At 39.6% G+C, this 15,755-nt stretch overlaps 1 protein-coding gene across 1 annotated transcript in view; it reads left to right on the top strand.

Annotated features, from left to right (window-relative positions):
* Nucleotides 1-263: 263 nt before the first annotated feature.
* Nucleotides 264-15,755, top strand: part of LOC134518106 (sodium channel protein type 2 subunit alpha-like) — a 79,619-nt gene continuing 64,127 nt past the window's right edge. Inside the window, exon 1 of the mRNA XM_063340353.1 lies at nucleotides 264-394. The gene's annotated coding sequence lies outside the window, so the exon portion shown is untranslated. The remainder of the gene's footprint in view (nucleotides 395-15,755) is intronic.

The raw sequence follows: 15,755 nt of genomic DNA, 5'->3' as shown, positions 1-15,755 counted from the left end.
TCCCTCCCGGTCCCCCTCGCCCCGGGCCACTGGCCACCTCCCCTCCGGCCGCCGCCCCCCCGCCGGGCCCCGCCCGGCCCGCGGTCTCCGCCAGGGGGCGCTGTGGCGGCGGGCGCGGCCGGTTCCCCGGCGGGGCCGGGCGAGGCTCCCGGGGGGCGGCGGCTGCGGAGCGGAGCGGAGCGGAGGAGGCGAGACGGCCCCGAGGAGCAGCGGGAGCCCTGCAGCGCGGAGACAGCACCTACCTGTGGCATGGGAGAAGTGAGTATTTTCTTTCCGCCCTTTTGTTCGCGGGGGTTTGCCCGGACTTTGCTCTCGGCTGCCGCTCGCCAGCCCCTCTGCCCCCTCCTCGCCCGGCCTCGCCCCGGAGGACGGCAGGAGCGCTGAGTAAAAGCAGGTACTGTATTCGGTTGCTTCCCTTGTCCTTCTTTTGCTTTCCTCTTCCCCATCACTGTCGTGTCTGCCTTTTTTCTTTTTTTTTTTCTTTTTTTTTCTTCCTTCTTCCTTTTTTTTTTTCTTTTTTTTTTTTTTTTCTCCACACTGGCATTCACATTTGGGGAGCTCTTTTTTTGCAAGTCTCAGGTTCTCCTAGTCTCTAGCTTGTTAAATTCTCCCCTGTACGCCCCCTGAGGAAAGAAAATTCAGTTCACGCCAAGCTATGTCTGAGGTCCCGCTTGGTTATCTTTGAGGCAACAAAAGAAACGCATTCTTCTTAATTTGCCGTGAGAGAGAGTTTGGAGCCGCGGAGGTGGAGCAGGGTGAGCTCTAGATGGAGGATTTTCCTCTGTGCCATCATGTCCCCTTGGTTGCTAAGCAGTGGTGACCACATCTGTAGAAAGATGGAAGAAGCGCACAGAGGAGAGAGTGCAACAGGAGAAGCCAGGAAGAAGAGCGTGTCCTCGTCTCAGGCAGCCTTTTCTGCCAGCGGTTTGTGTAGAAAACAAAAGCCTGATGCATTAATTGTTCTTATGTGCCTTGTTGCCTTAACTCTAAACTTCTCACATCCCTTCTTGTACTCCGGGTGGAGCAAAGCTCTTTTTTTATCCAAATTGGTTTGTTGTGACTTTTATACAAAGAGTAGTAATTCAGAAAAGCACGCTTCGTGCTTTCCACAGAGTGGTACTGCTTCAACCTCAAAAAAATTTTGGTAGGAAAAGGAAGAGTGGGAGCAACCCTTACACAAAAGTACATGGTTGCTTTATGAAAAGTCATGCAGTGGGAAGCTTTTCCTTGAGAAGATTAATTTCAGTACACTTTTCCTGCACTTACATAAATTCAGCTTTTGCTGTTTAATTTGAGGGCTTCAATCTATATAATGTTTCCTTGTTACTGAAATAACTCATTGTTTCTGGAATAGATTAAAAAGAGATTAAAGAGTGGGATGTAAAAAGTGAAATTAAGTAGTGGAAGAGAAAATTTGATTTATTTTTCCCCCCCAGATGAACTTGTTTTAGAGCAAATACATGCGTGGGAGTTTGCAACAAAACCCTCACCTTAAGATGAGTTACTTTAATGACGTTTCCTGTTTGATGCGTAAGGTGTGACTTTTCTTACGTAATGAAAGACAGTCCTGACGCTGCCATTTTGATGTCAATAGTGAGCGTGTGGGAAATGCCTTCTAGCTTCGAATTGGACTGAAAGTCTACTTGGTATTAGAATCTGGTCAGTTGCTGCGTTGTCGGTGTTTGCCAAACGCGGCTCTTGCAGGCAATGAGGAAGAATCCCCCCTGCGTGTTGGCTCCACTCTCTCTGTGAGAAACGCAGCAGGTCCCAGGCTGGTGCTGCTGGGGAAGGGTGTGTCGGGGTGGGAAGGCAGAGCTCTGCTGGGCATCGCGCAGCGAGGCTGGGGGCGGTCGGAGCCGTGCACAGCCTGCTGCAAGATTTGCCAAGCGCCAGGCTGGCCGTCAGCCAGTCCGAGGGGTTTGGTGTCATCTTCACCCACGCTCCATCCCTGTCACCTGTCTGTGCTCGGGATTCAAGAGGATAGTTGCATCTAGCATCCTTGTTTTTTAATTCTTTATTACATATTTTTAAAAACGGTGTGTTTTTTTTTAAATGGTCTTCGAATGGTGTATTTAGCTGAAGTTCAAACCAACACAGATTTGACGACAATACAAGATTTGCGTAAATCTTAGGCATTGATAGATACTTTTACATTATTCCTAAGAGACACAAAAGCAAACATTGCCCCTTCCGTATTTAAAACATTATTTGGTGTTTGGAGCTGAAGTTCAACAGAGAGAAACCAAAGTGAGCAAAACAGATTGTTGATTTTTAAATACACACATTGAAAGAAATGCAAAGTGCAGATAAACAGTATGAGATGTGAAGAAATTCCTGGGCTTTTAAACAGATTTTGTTAATCTAAGGTTTTATTACCAGCAGTGCAATATAGATATGGACAGTTTTTGCCTTCAATATTTTATTTCAAAACTCGTTTCTCTTGTTTGAGGCAAAGATGAAGCTTTGAGGTAATGCTGAAAAGATAAATACTTTGTTTTTCTTCATATAAGCAAATTTAATTTGTTGTTAATACATACTTACTACTAACAAGGAGTGATAGCATGTAGAAGACATTCCACCTTATTCCGGTCCAAGGAAACACACTGTGCCTGAATGCAACCTCTTCAGCACGTATGTCCTCATTTAATTTTTTTGTAGGGACAGTGAGTTGGATGTCTCCTGCAGCATGTCCTTTGGGACGGCATATGTGCATACAATCCAGAACACAAGGAGAGAAAACTATAATTTAATCATCGAAAAGATTTTTCCCTCCTGTTGAAATAAATTGTCAACTCAGCCCAGGACAGGGATGTAGTTATCAATAATAATCACAGATGTCACGCTCCTTAGAGAGTTGAGTCATTCTCAACGTTGAGTGGTTTTGCTGGTTGACGCAGTTGTGTCCAAAGCACATTGGTCGGTTACCAGGGAAGATTTCCCATTAATTGTCTTACTCCTTTTGTTAAGGTTTTTGATACTGTTAACTAGTTGATTTCCAGATAGGAGATAAACCCTTTCTCACGTTTCTAAATACAGGTTGTATTTTCTTATGCAATGTAATAAGTTTTGTATAAATAGTTTTCTTAAAGTCTTGGAAGAAATCTGCTGTAGAAATTCAGTAGCAAAGCAGAAGTTTAAAAGAAAAATTAAACCATCTTGCATGCAGTTGCATTCTGGGGGAAAAAAAAAAGCCACAACAGAAATTTGAATATATTTTCGTATGCGAGCAGGTAAGTTTAATACAGTTATTCCCCTAGAAGTTCTGTCAAATTCTCTGTCAAGATTGGACTCTTTCTTTGAAAGTCACACTTTGAAATCTTGCTTGCCCGGAGTTCAACAAGCTAAGTAAGGGAAAACAACAACGCTCCAGCAAGCCTCTCTGAGTGCGCGCTTTTGTGACATATTTGTGACAGGTATTAATTGGGAGTTCCCCCTGTGTCTGCACATTTAGTTGATCTTCTTGGGTTACTATTTTGTTGACGAGATTATTGACATATAGATGTAGTTTATTTTTCTTTCATCCTAAAATGGTATCTTTCTCAGATGATGCATGTGCAGAATCATGCAGTGTTATCCTGAACTTTTGGACATAAAATTCTTGTTTAAAATTGCCATATCTTGGACAGAGTGGCCTGAGTAGCCGAGAAACATAAAGTGTCCCTCGGGGGCCGTTGCAGTGTTCCCTGCTTCTGTTCCTTGCCTCCGGGAGCTGGCAGCACTGGGGTGCCACAGGGACTGGTACCATGCCCAGCGTACGTGCCAGGGTATAGAGATTGGATGCCATTTATGCTGCACCCAAAGCAGCAGCAGGCAGGTTGTCTCTAGTTTTGGTCTCTCTTGTGGGTTCTCCTGAGAGACTGCCGAGTCTTGCCGCCTGAGTTCCCAGAAAAAGCTAGGCAAGCCCATTGCATTTGACACGCTGTTTGGCTTTGGATCTGTATGATTTACAATACAGATTATCCTGGTATGAAAATGAGTTGATAATACAGTGAGAAGATACTCTTGAGGAAAAATATAAAACCAGCAAACTTCACCATACTTTTACAGATATTGATTTATCTGGCTACAACGTCATTGACAAGGGTTTTTTTTTTGTGCCTTAAGTATGCAGTTTGAAATCCTACTGTGTTCTTTAATATATCTCCAGGTTTCCTGAATGTATGATGTATGTCTTGGAATATTTACAGCATCCCTGAGAAGTGTTTTGCCCAAGTATTTTTACTGTGTATAAATAATGTCTAGATCAGTGGATAGGCTATTACAGAATGTATAAAGGCTGCATCCTCCCCTTCCTACTGCATTTGTTAGACGCAGTTGTGCAGCTCTGATGCTGGCAGTTTAACTGCATGTGTAGAGGAAATGTTTGATATTTGATAGGATGGCAGCCGGGAAGGAGCTCTTTATTTCTAGTACCCAAACGCGTAATTAATATGTGTATGCTTCTTGACCATCTGGCTAGCATGAAAATACTTTATAACAGTGAGAAATGTGCCTTCTGAGCAGCTGGCCAGCCAGTGAGGAAATGCTTTTTTGGAGGTCTGACACCTAGTAGGGACTTGAGCTTCTTTGCCCTAAATCATAGAATCAGAATTGTTAGGGTTGGAAGGGACCTTAAAGATCATCTAGTTCCAAACCCCGTGCCGTGGGCAGGGACACCTCCCACTAGATCAGGTTGCTCAGAGCCCCGTCCAGCTTGGCCTTAAAAACTTCTAGGGATGGGGCTTCCACCACCTCTCTGAGCAACCTGTTCCAGTGTCTCACCACCCTCATGGTGAAGAACTTCTTCCTAACGTCCAATCTGAATCGACCCATCTATAGTTTTAATCCATTGCCTCTAGTCCTACCATTACCCGACATCCTAAAAAGTCCCTCACCAGCTTTCTTGTAGGCCCCCTTAAGATACTGGTAGGCCACTATAAGATCTCGTCGGAGCCTTCTTTTTTCCAGACTGAACAGCCCCAACTCTCTCAGTCTGTCTTCATAGGAGAGGTGCTCCAGCCCTCTGATCATCCTCGTGGCCCTTCTCTGGACACATTCCAGCACGTCCATATCGTTCTTGTAGTAGGGGCTCCAGAATTGCACGCAGTACTCCAGGTGGGGTCTCACGAGAGTGGAGTAGAGGGGGAGAATCACCTCCCTCGACCTGCTGGCCACGCTTCTGCTGATGCAGCCCAGGATGCGGTTGGCTTTCTGGGCTGCAAGTGCACACTGATGGCTCATGTTGAACCTCTTGTGCACCAGCACCCCCAAGTCCTTTTCTTCAGGGCTGCTCTCAAGCCAGTCACTGCCCAGCCTACATCGGTGCTTGGGATTGCCCCGACCCAGATGGAGGACTCTGCACTTGGTCTTGTTGAACTTCATGAGGTTGGCATGGGCCCACCTCTCCAGCCTGTCAAGGTCCCTCTGGATGGCATCTCTTCCCTCCAGCGTGTCAGCCGCCCCACACAGCTTGGTGTCGTCAGCAAACTTGCTGAGGGTGCACTCTATGCCACTGTCCATGTGGCTTCTCTGGTACCTGCTGCCTGGGAGCCGGACATTCCTCAGCAATGAGGTTGTGGTTGGCCAGCAAGTGGTGTGCATTTCTGTGCTTGCTCAGCTCTTATCTCCATCCTGATTCTATCTGGGAAACCTTCTCTTATAACAAGGTTTATATTCAAGCAGAAAACCTCAGAGGAATTGAAATGAACTAAATTTAATGATTTGAAGATATGCACTGCCTTCAGAGTTTTTAATATGTATAACTGGATTAATGGGTACAGGCAGAAGAAAGCAGTTACAATATATTGTATAGCTACAATGTGTTTATAAAGGCTTTGCAGCATTTTGTTGAAAAAAGTTTCTCATTTCTTTACTGAATTTATTTATCTAGTGCTCAGGGTGTTTTAAAATTATTTTCTTTTCCTAACTAGGCAGTTGGTGGGGGAAGAGGAGGGTCATTATTCAGGAACTGAAATTACCAGATAGAGTGCTTCTAGTGTTGGTTGTTTTTGAATACATACAGGCCAACCGAGCAAAGAGACAGGAGACAGTGGGGCTCTGAAAACAGTCACAGTGAGGTGATACTTACTGAGGAAAATAATACATGGATACACTGCGTGGGTAAACATGGCTATAGAAAGAGCAGTGGCGGTGAAAGAACTTCATGTTTGGCGTCATCTCATGTTAAGGGTGCGATGGAGGTGGCTGCCTTCCTTAGCAATCCATCAAAACCTGAAAGATCTCTATTTAAAATAGAGACCTCAGGTTCAGCACAGTCAGAGGGATCTCGTCCAGGAACAGAGCCATTTATTGGGTGTGAGACACTGATTTTCATGGAGTAATCTACTTTTTCTTCTATCCCAGTAAAAATACGATTCCTTTTCTGTTGCAGTACTTCTCTCTTGGGACTTAGACTCCAGCTTTTGTGTAGAGCAGTGGTGGTGGTGGGTTGTGTTAAACTTCTGTTCTCTCATGATCTGTCTTAGAGGACATAAGATAGTAGTTTGCTTGACCTCTGCCTGCAGTCAGTCCTGTCACTGCTGGACTCAAAATTCTTGATCAACACAGCCTGTATTTCATCTGTAGCCTATGCGTGAGATTTCGAAGGACGTCACTACATAACACAGGGGACCGTTGTGTTAGGTAATTTTGAGCTCTATATTTTATACCACATTTATTCAGAAAAATATGTTAATTAACTTGCACTTGTATTAAATAATAGATCCTAATTCTCAGAAACTTATTCTTCTGTTTGCAGCCTAACTGATGTATTTTTAAGAAGGATTTACTATATTTTCCCATGATAAAAAGAGCATACAGCTCTTTTTACAAAAAGAGATCTCAACTTACTCTTGAGTTACCCAGTTCATTAATAACATGACCCTGAGATTTAGGTGGGAAAAGATATTTCAGAATTAGAGTGATGACTTTAAGTACCTGTAAAGAATATATAAGTAAGTAAAAATAATGAGAATTGGTATGATTTTTTTTTTCACCTTTATAATCTTAAAGACTTAATTTTATTGTATGTCCTTCAAGTGATGTATTAATTTTCAGTTCTTTTTTTGTAAAACGAAGACTGTCATAGAGAAGATGTGATATAAAGCTTTCAGGCTGTAGATACTTGTCGTTAATACTTAATGATGTTTCAAAGATGATATTTAATAATATTTTGTAGCAGTTTCTGTGGCTTAAAAAAGATTATTTTGTTAATTAGATTTAATAAATTGAATGAAAGAAGAGTCCATTTGTCTGGAGCACCAAATAGCCATGATCACTTATTTTGTCTGTCTTTCCCTCACTCTCCTTCCGTCTCCCGATCCCTAGAGGCATATTTTATTTTCATCTTGCTGCGTCTTTGTCCTTTCACTGAATTCAAGCAGAGCTCTTTCCTTCCATGTAGTGATGATGTACTACTTCATTGATGATGAAAAGGAGTGAAGTAGTGACTTCCGGAGGCTTTGCTGCACTAAATAATCACAGTGATTTTCTATTTAAGGATGAGACGCATACTGTTTTCATGAAACCTGTGCACCAACATATCTGAGATGATAATTCAGAGAAGTCCAGAATCTTGAAATGGACTTTGGCGAGGCGCTACAAAAATAAGAGTGTCTCTTTTTTTCTCCGTAGAAAGTTGATTCAATTTGTGATGAAGTCTTCAGACACTTGCTTTCTGAGAAGTTTTATCTATTATGAAAAGGGAGTACAGAAATTATCACAGCCTTGTGCTTTTTCCAACTTTTTGTTTTGTGGATACCAAAAGATTTCCAGAGCCCTTAAGAAATACTGCTTCTCTAGATTGTTGTAAATTATGCACTTTCTGCTGTATAATGCTTTACTTACTTTTTGTGGATTTCTTTGAGTTTGACACAGTGCCAAATGGAGCAGTGGCCCACAAGATTCAAACAATTACCTAATAATTTAAAGGCATGCAGAGGGTGGGTGAGAGAGTGTTTCTATTAATATGAAAAAAAAAATGATTTGACCACTCTAAGATGGAATAGGAATTACTTTAAAATTAAATAGTACTGCGTGGATATGCAGAACAATTGTCTCAGAATTTTGCTGAGGGACATAGATGTAGAAGTAGGTTGTTCTGCACTGGAACTAAAGTGACTCTATTCTAGAAATTAGTCTCAGGTTCTTATATTGTAAAGTGTTGTTTAGGGTTTGTATTTGGGGATGTGGGGTTTTTTTTGTGTTTTGTTTTTTTTTGTGGGTTTGTGGGGGTTTTTTACAGCCTCCATACCATACTATTATCTTTCACCGTAAGAAAAAAAAAAAAGTAAGTAAATTTCTAGTTCTTGGGGGAGTGATGACTGGTTTGTTTTGCTTTTTAGAGAAATGGTTGACAGTGTGGCAACTGAATCACAGAGGCAGATGAAACAGAAAGCAAATAGCATCAAGCATTTATAAGCCTTAAAACAGCAACTCCCATTCTTTTAAGCAAATGCCATCATTTCTAGGTGTATTGTATGTTTAAGAGCAGTACTGATAGCTTTTTCTTTTCCTCAAGCTTTTACATTGTTAAAACACTTATTAAAAACTCTAGAAGTGGGACAAGGGTGTCCAACAATGCTACTGCGTCTGTATTTCTTGTTTATGAGGATTCTAGTCCAGCTCAAATGGAATAATAAATAAGGATGCTTTTTAAGTTTTTCTGTTTAGAATCTGCCCCTGTTCAGTCAGATTGATGACAATGTTCCTCCCATTTTGGGGAAATGCGTCAAATGACAGTAGTGCTTGGTACTTTGTAAGTAATTTAGAGACATGAATATGTTTACCAGCAAATAAACTGGCCACAAAACCCACTGCCTTTTCATGGTTTTGCATTATGGGGATGTGTGCTCATAGGTATCTTTTAGAAGGAGATGGATGTTTAATTTTGGGGATTGAAGAATTCTCTGGTAACTGATTTTCTAAAGGTGGTGTTGTTTTAGTGCCATTCTTCTAGTTTCTTGTTCAGTGTGAATTTTCTGGTTCTTTTCCAAAATTTGTAACATTCTGTTTATACTGGTTCTTTACTCACTTTAAATTTTAGAAAGCTGTGTGTGAATTTGAAGATACTTGGAAGTTTCTTTATTTCTTAAATTCATAGAGCTTTTTTTTTGTTGGCTAAGCTATAAAACACACATATAAAAAGAAAGACACACACTTCCACGTCATCTGGAGTTCTAAGAGATGCAAGGAAGTGAGGGGGAAGGAATGCAGGCACAGACTAATAGGCTATTCCCCTCTCCTGATGAATACTTGATTAAATTATTTATTCCTCCTGTATGACTGGGAAGGAAGGAACACGGAAGGTTTTGAAGCTGCGTGTCATTCCACAGTGCTGATAAAGTACAGTGGCTCTGGTGGTCTGGTCTGAAACAGCTGCTTTCTGTTTGCCTGAAAAAGAAAATGGTGGTGAATAAAAAAAAAAAAAAAGAAAGAAAGAAACCAAGAAACCATTTTTTAAACCAAGTGATGCATTTTTGTATAGCACCTTTTAAAGAAATATTTTCTGTGAATGTCTTGTAATGCTGTTTTAATTATATTGCAGTTGCGCAATATCATTGCTGCTTTCTGCAACAAGGTAGCACTCCCTTGTTTCTAGGGGACCATGTACTACTGCATATTAAGAAAGGTTCTGTGCCTACGTCAAGGAGCAATAGATTATTCCATGTACCAAATTACACTGATGGGTTTTGGTTGGGTAGGTTGGGTTTTTTGTTTGGTTTTTGGGGATTTTTGTTGTTGTTGGTTTTTTTTTCTTCACATGGCCGTCTAAAAGGATGTCTTCCTGTGGGGCTGAGTTTTGGCACTTTGCATTCTGAATTTGACACCATTTATTTTCTTCTTCATACAAAAGTTACAAATGTGCTTCCGAGTTAGGTAATGGTAGTCATTACAGGAAGCTTTAGCCAATAATACAATTCTCTGATGCCAAGATACATGCTGGCAAATGCTACGTTGCTGAACCTGCAGAAGTGTATGTTTGAAATCTTCACAATGAGTTTGTAAAAACTGTTTATAATGCAACTATTTAATTTTAAGACTATTTTCACACGAAGAAAGCGTATTATGATGATTTCTAATAGTTTCCTTTAAATTTCATGTTTGAATCCGCCCAAGAACTTTTGTGGATATGCAGTTTGCCCTCCGCGTTCTCAGCTTTGATGTAGGGGTTGGGGCAGAGATACAGCCACTCAAGCCCTTCTCTTTCCTTCAAATGTCGCAAAAAAAAAAAAAAAAGCCCTCAAATTCCTTGGTTTATTCCATATTTACTCCAGATTTTATAGCAAGACCCTCTAATTCAGTTGCATATTTGCCTTAGGGTGATTCCAGAACCTCCCTTAAAATGATAAAATTGCATGAAAAATGAATTTGATCCAACATTGTGGAATGGGATACCTGTCATCTCACCAGTAATCCTTTACCTGGAATATCACTTTATGTTCCTCTAAATTATCATTTTCTTTAAAGGCATGTTGTGATATAGCTCCCTTTTCCAGTTGCAAATCTGAGTTGGAAGAATTGGGGGAATGTCTGTTCCCTATATGCTTGTGACTACTTTTAGTTACTGTTGCTGCAGGGATATTTTCAAAGATCTACCTGTAGGTTTCCCGTATTCATCTGGCGCCTTGTGCTGCAAGGTAAATGATTAACAGGTGTTATTTCTAGAGGTATTCCTAATGGCTCTAGATTTGATAATGAACAAACACTGATAACTATCAGGGAAATCAATTTGGATATTTCCCTTGCTGATCATGCTGTCTTAATAAAAGCGGGACTCTATGAAGTGCTTTCATGTGTGTGAGGTGGGGCCTGTAACGATCAAAAGGCTATTGTCCTCCACATTGGAGGCAGGGACACCTTTCAGGCATGGACAGGCAGACAGGCCTGTCATCACAGGCAGGCCGGGACACCTTTCGCTGGATCGGGTTGCTCAAAGCTCCATCCAACCTGAGTTGTTGAAGCACAGCAAGTGCCCAGGGTGGGCTTGTTCAGAGGGTTGTGAACCACTGTGTTCAAGGCAGGGGTAATTGATGGTTCTGTGACTTCTGCATAGGCATTATTGGCAGACATGTTTCTATGTTGTTTTTTTTTTTCTTCTAGCAAGTGTCAGACCCTGATAATACAGTGTGAACTTGGCAAGCTTTTTTTTAAGGTAGTCATGCGGCTGATACAATGACTCCAAACATTTTGAATATTTTAGAATTTATAAAGAGCTAAGTCAGTAAAATATCAACTTCATCTCCTTAGTCTTAATCATTGAATTTTTAAGCATGTTTGGGAAAATATGGATATCTCTCATACTAGCATGAGGTGAAAAAAAAAAATTTTCTTTTGAATTCTTTTTATGTTGTCAGTGCCCAGAAGAGTGGATTGTACCAGAACACTATGTTTATCTTTGTCTACAGATTATCATGAAATAGCTTATAGAGGTTGATCCTTTTCTCCCCGATCTTCAAGAATCTTTTATACTTACTTGCTGAAAGTTGTTTCTCATTGCACATAGCAGTCACATCCTTTAAATTAAACTCAGGTAAATTGGCTGCAGAATCCCTAGTTTGATTCTAATATTACCAACAATAATGCTTCATTAATTACTATCAATATTTCAATATTTTTCAGCAATCCAATGTGGTATAGTGTTTTACTGCTGCCTCTGATTCATATATCAGCTGGCAATCGATACCAGCCAGTGCAACCTTGATTTTGAAACTAAATTTAAACGTGGAGGGCAAAACATAGTGGAAAGAAAATAATTATGAAATTAAATTACTACTTCAAATTTGCATTTCCTTTTTCATTCAGCATATTTTGTTTTCTTTTAGAGGATACTGTCATATCTGTTTATTTGTTCATCATTTCCCCTGCAGGTGCAAGGGTAGCACTAATTTCAGGGGTTTGTTTTAGAATAATTTACCCTAATCCAGTTAGTTTTTTGCTGTCCATAATTGTTGTTTACACAGTCTAGAACAGGAGTAATTTTTCAAAAGCAAGTAAATAAGAAAAGTAAATGAAAACATGAGACGTGTTTCCAGATGTCCTTTAGAGTCTTCAGTAGTGTGGGTTTTGTACGGTTTTGTGCAAGTGGAGAAAGGTTTCCTGTTGTATTCTTGCCAACTGGTTGGACTGTGAGATAAATTTTAATGCAGACCTGTCTCACAATATAGAGCCAAATAAAATAGAAAGCCAAGAAGAAAAAGGGATGAGGGAGGACAAATACTCCAGAAAATATAAGGACTTTGGGATTCAAGCTCCACAGAAAACGACTGCCAAAGCTGCCTTGAAGTTCCATTGTTCTGGCTTATGATCACATGAATGTCTGAAAATGACTGATAAAGCCTAAATGCATTAACATTGTTTACAGAAAAGACTTAGTGGTCATAGGGAAAAATTTTCTTTTAAGAAGAATTACATCCCTGAACAAAACTGAGCAAAACAGACAGAGTGTAACAAATGCTTATTTGATTGTGAAAGAGACCTGTGGTTATCATCCTGGTCTCACGATAGTGTTTTCTAAAGATTAAAATTCAAGCAATACGTTTTCCAAGTTTCTTTCACAATCTTTTTTCCCTTTGTCTTTTAATTGTGCCATAAAGCAATTCTGTAGTGAAATAAGTTTGACGTGTAGAAAGCGTAAGAAAAGCAATGGAAATGCTTCCTATATCGTTACTTCAGCCACTGGCGTAATACTGGAAATAGTTTAGTTAACATTGGGGTTAAAACAATGATGACGGGGGTGCCTATTTTTCTTTTTTTTGTGATAAATTTGGCTTGAGGAAGAGGGCCATCAATGCTTCCTCTCATTCCATTATGTCCCCTCTAACTGCTGTGCTGTTTGTAATGTGTTACCACGTGCAGGTTCCTACATTGCTCTTTAGCTGACATGTATGTATTTTCTGCTTCAGCTGAAGGAGTTTTTTGAATATCTTAACACATTTTGAATTGTCTATACCCTCCTGGCACCTTTGTCTGATGGGCATTCCTGTGGATATTCCATAGCTACAGTGTCACAGAGAAGGCGCAAACTTACATTAGTATTCATATTTATAAGAAGTAGTGCATTTTGTAAACTCATGGAAATGTATGTAAATGTAAGTGAATCTTTGCTGTTACTGTGCTGTATTAATTGAATTGGTCGGGACAGAATATGCAGATGACAGGATTGATTCCCTTATATTTACCATATTTTTGTTTGTAGATCATACTGCTTTTTGATGGTAAAGATGGAGTTGAATGTAACCCTGATTTATTTTTTTTAATATGTATATCATCAATAATAGTAAAATACTGTAGAAAGAGGAGGAAATAATCTAGATCTGTGTTTGATCAACAGTTCCAGCTTGATAGAAAATTTTAGTAGAGTCAAAGGCTGTGTTCAATAGGTTTTGATTCAAAATACCGATTTAAATTCAAACTAAAAAAAAAAAGTATTACAATGTATACAAATAGCTATTGCATTTATTCCATATTGTCTTATATTTTTGACTTTTAAAAAAGTTAGTTGGGTTGTAGATCTGCTAATTCAGAGTTGGTGATTGGTTTCCAGGCTTGGTTTGCTGCAAATTTCTGCCTCTTGTATGTCAATTGGTGTTCCTATGCATCTGTGAATATCTGTTTTCTTGTTCAACTATGTAAATGCTTTTATTTTCTGTTTCAAAAATTATATAATTGATTAATTACTAAATTATAAATGAGGCGAGGTTGCAGTTTCTAGAGAAAAAGCTAGCTAACCTTTTTATCTTGGAATGAACTATCTAAAAGGATCACCCAGGACTAAATGTCAAATAACGTTCTTTTCTGATGTTACCAAAAATCTCAGAAACTTCAAAGCCTAGGCCATGTTAAGGCTTAAATGTGAACTCAAATATTTTATCTGCCAAAACAAGATCTTTTTACTAACAGATTAGCAAGCACTTCTGTGTTTGTCTAGTATTTGTACTATTTGGAGGAAAACCAGCATTATTGATAGAGTTCCGTCTGGCTCCTGTGTTCTGGCATTACTTAGGGGGGACAGCTATTCTTAGGGCACTCCTCTGTGAAGAACTGAATGTGAAACTCTTGAAGTATGCTAGTATTTTTTTGGTGCTGATTTATTAAAAAAGGGCATTAAAAACTGCATTTGTTCTGCAGTGTGTTGTTCGGGGTTTTTTTTTTAGTGCAGATTCAAATATTTAGAAAGTAAAGGTTTCTATGTACAGAGTGGCATTAGCATCATTCCAAAATGTCTCATTATTGTGGGCAGAACTTTTAGCTGGAAGTAGGTTAGCAAGGCTTTGTCGTGAGAATGAAGTTTCTCTTACATGCCTGCTTTGGACTTTACCTCCTGTGATTTCCCATCATGGTGTCAAGATTTTTCTCTTTCCTTCCCCTCCTCCCATGTTCCTTGGGAAGCAGATAGTGAACTTTGCCAACGTGGTTGACAGCCTCAGAATCTCTTGTAGCAACACAGCACTGCATTTTATGCTGTTGAACTGAAAAGAATAATTGGTATTGAACTCTCATCTCAATTTTACAATCATCTTACTCTGTTTCTATGGCTTTTTAATGGATGTAATGAGTAAACAGTTTTTTTTCTGATACTTATAAAAATTCAATAATGTACTGGAGGTGCTAAATTCTTTTCGTACCTAACAGCTGAACTTTTTCAAGAAGAATATCCTGCCTTACATCTCTGTGATGATGTATGCTGATGCAATTTTCCATTTTCAGTGTTTTGCACAAAGACATAGAATGTATTTGGGAATTTTGCTTCCGTATCACTAGAACCCGAGCCAGGTTTTACTGATCACCCCCAGTGTGTTTCCATTTGCAGAACAGCAGCTGAGCCTCACTAGGAAATTAGACAGGCACAAAAAGTAGACTCAGATTACACTAATGAGCCCATTAAGGGAGGTATAGGGAGCCTGTCTGGCCGGAATGAGAAACTGAAAGAGGTCTGGCTGTACTCCTTGCTTTATGTCTCTTACATTCTGTAGCCAGTTTTTACCTTCTGGGAGGGGGAGGTAATTGCTTTTTTCTCCCCTTCTTTCTCTCCTGTAGTCTCATATTTGCAAAAAGAAAATACTGTCTTACTCTTTTTCAACATTTGAGGGAGAAAATCTGACCCCATTGGTGTTTGCAGGCTATAAAGCTTTTGACAAAGCAATAACAAAGCACATCTACTGCCTGTAATCTTTCAAATTATATGTTCAGTTTTGCTCTCTGACCATTTTACAGAACTCCTCATTTACTACATGGAAAATCAAAGCACAAAAAAATTAGTAATTTTTAAAATAGTCATTAGAAACACCTAATAAAATCCCATCACATTTACTATGTGGTGACAATGTTATCCATAACAGCAAATAAACCTAAAGATTGCTTCAGAATTTTAGCAGTTTTCAGTTAATGGAAAAATGTATTTTGTATTATAGGTAGACATGTGCTTTTCCTAAAGGAAACAATAATGTTTTGAGCTTTGTGGTAAATAAAAACCAGGATCCCATTTTAAGAATTTGAGAATGTTATTTTTTACTGGTTTAAATCCAGTGAAATATAGGTTTGGGTTCTGCAGTATGTATCTTGTTAGTTTTTGTTACGTTTTCTCTAGTTTGTTTGGGTTTTTTTCATTATTATTATTATTCAAGAGGACTTTCCTAATATAAAACAGTCCTCTGTTTTTTAAACCTACACTTGGGGTAGCTTAAAGAGTTCATTCTCTTTCAGTTCCTAATTTGTTTTCGTTGTTCATGAGGGGAGTTTTTTGGGAGCTGTTCTGGTTTGACATCATTTATTGCTGT

Source organism: Chroicocephalus ridibundus, chromosome 7 (assembly GCF_963924245.1).
Source record: "Chroicocephalus ridibundus chromosome 7, bChrRid1.1, whole genome shotgun sequence".
Classification (NCBI taxonomy): domain Eukaryota; kingdom Metazoa; phylum Chordata; class Aves; order Charadriiformes; family Laridae; genus Chroicocephalus; species Chroicocephalus ridibundus.
Note: the sequence above shows the minus strand (reverse complement) of the source record. Positions and strands in the feature narration are given on the sequence as shown.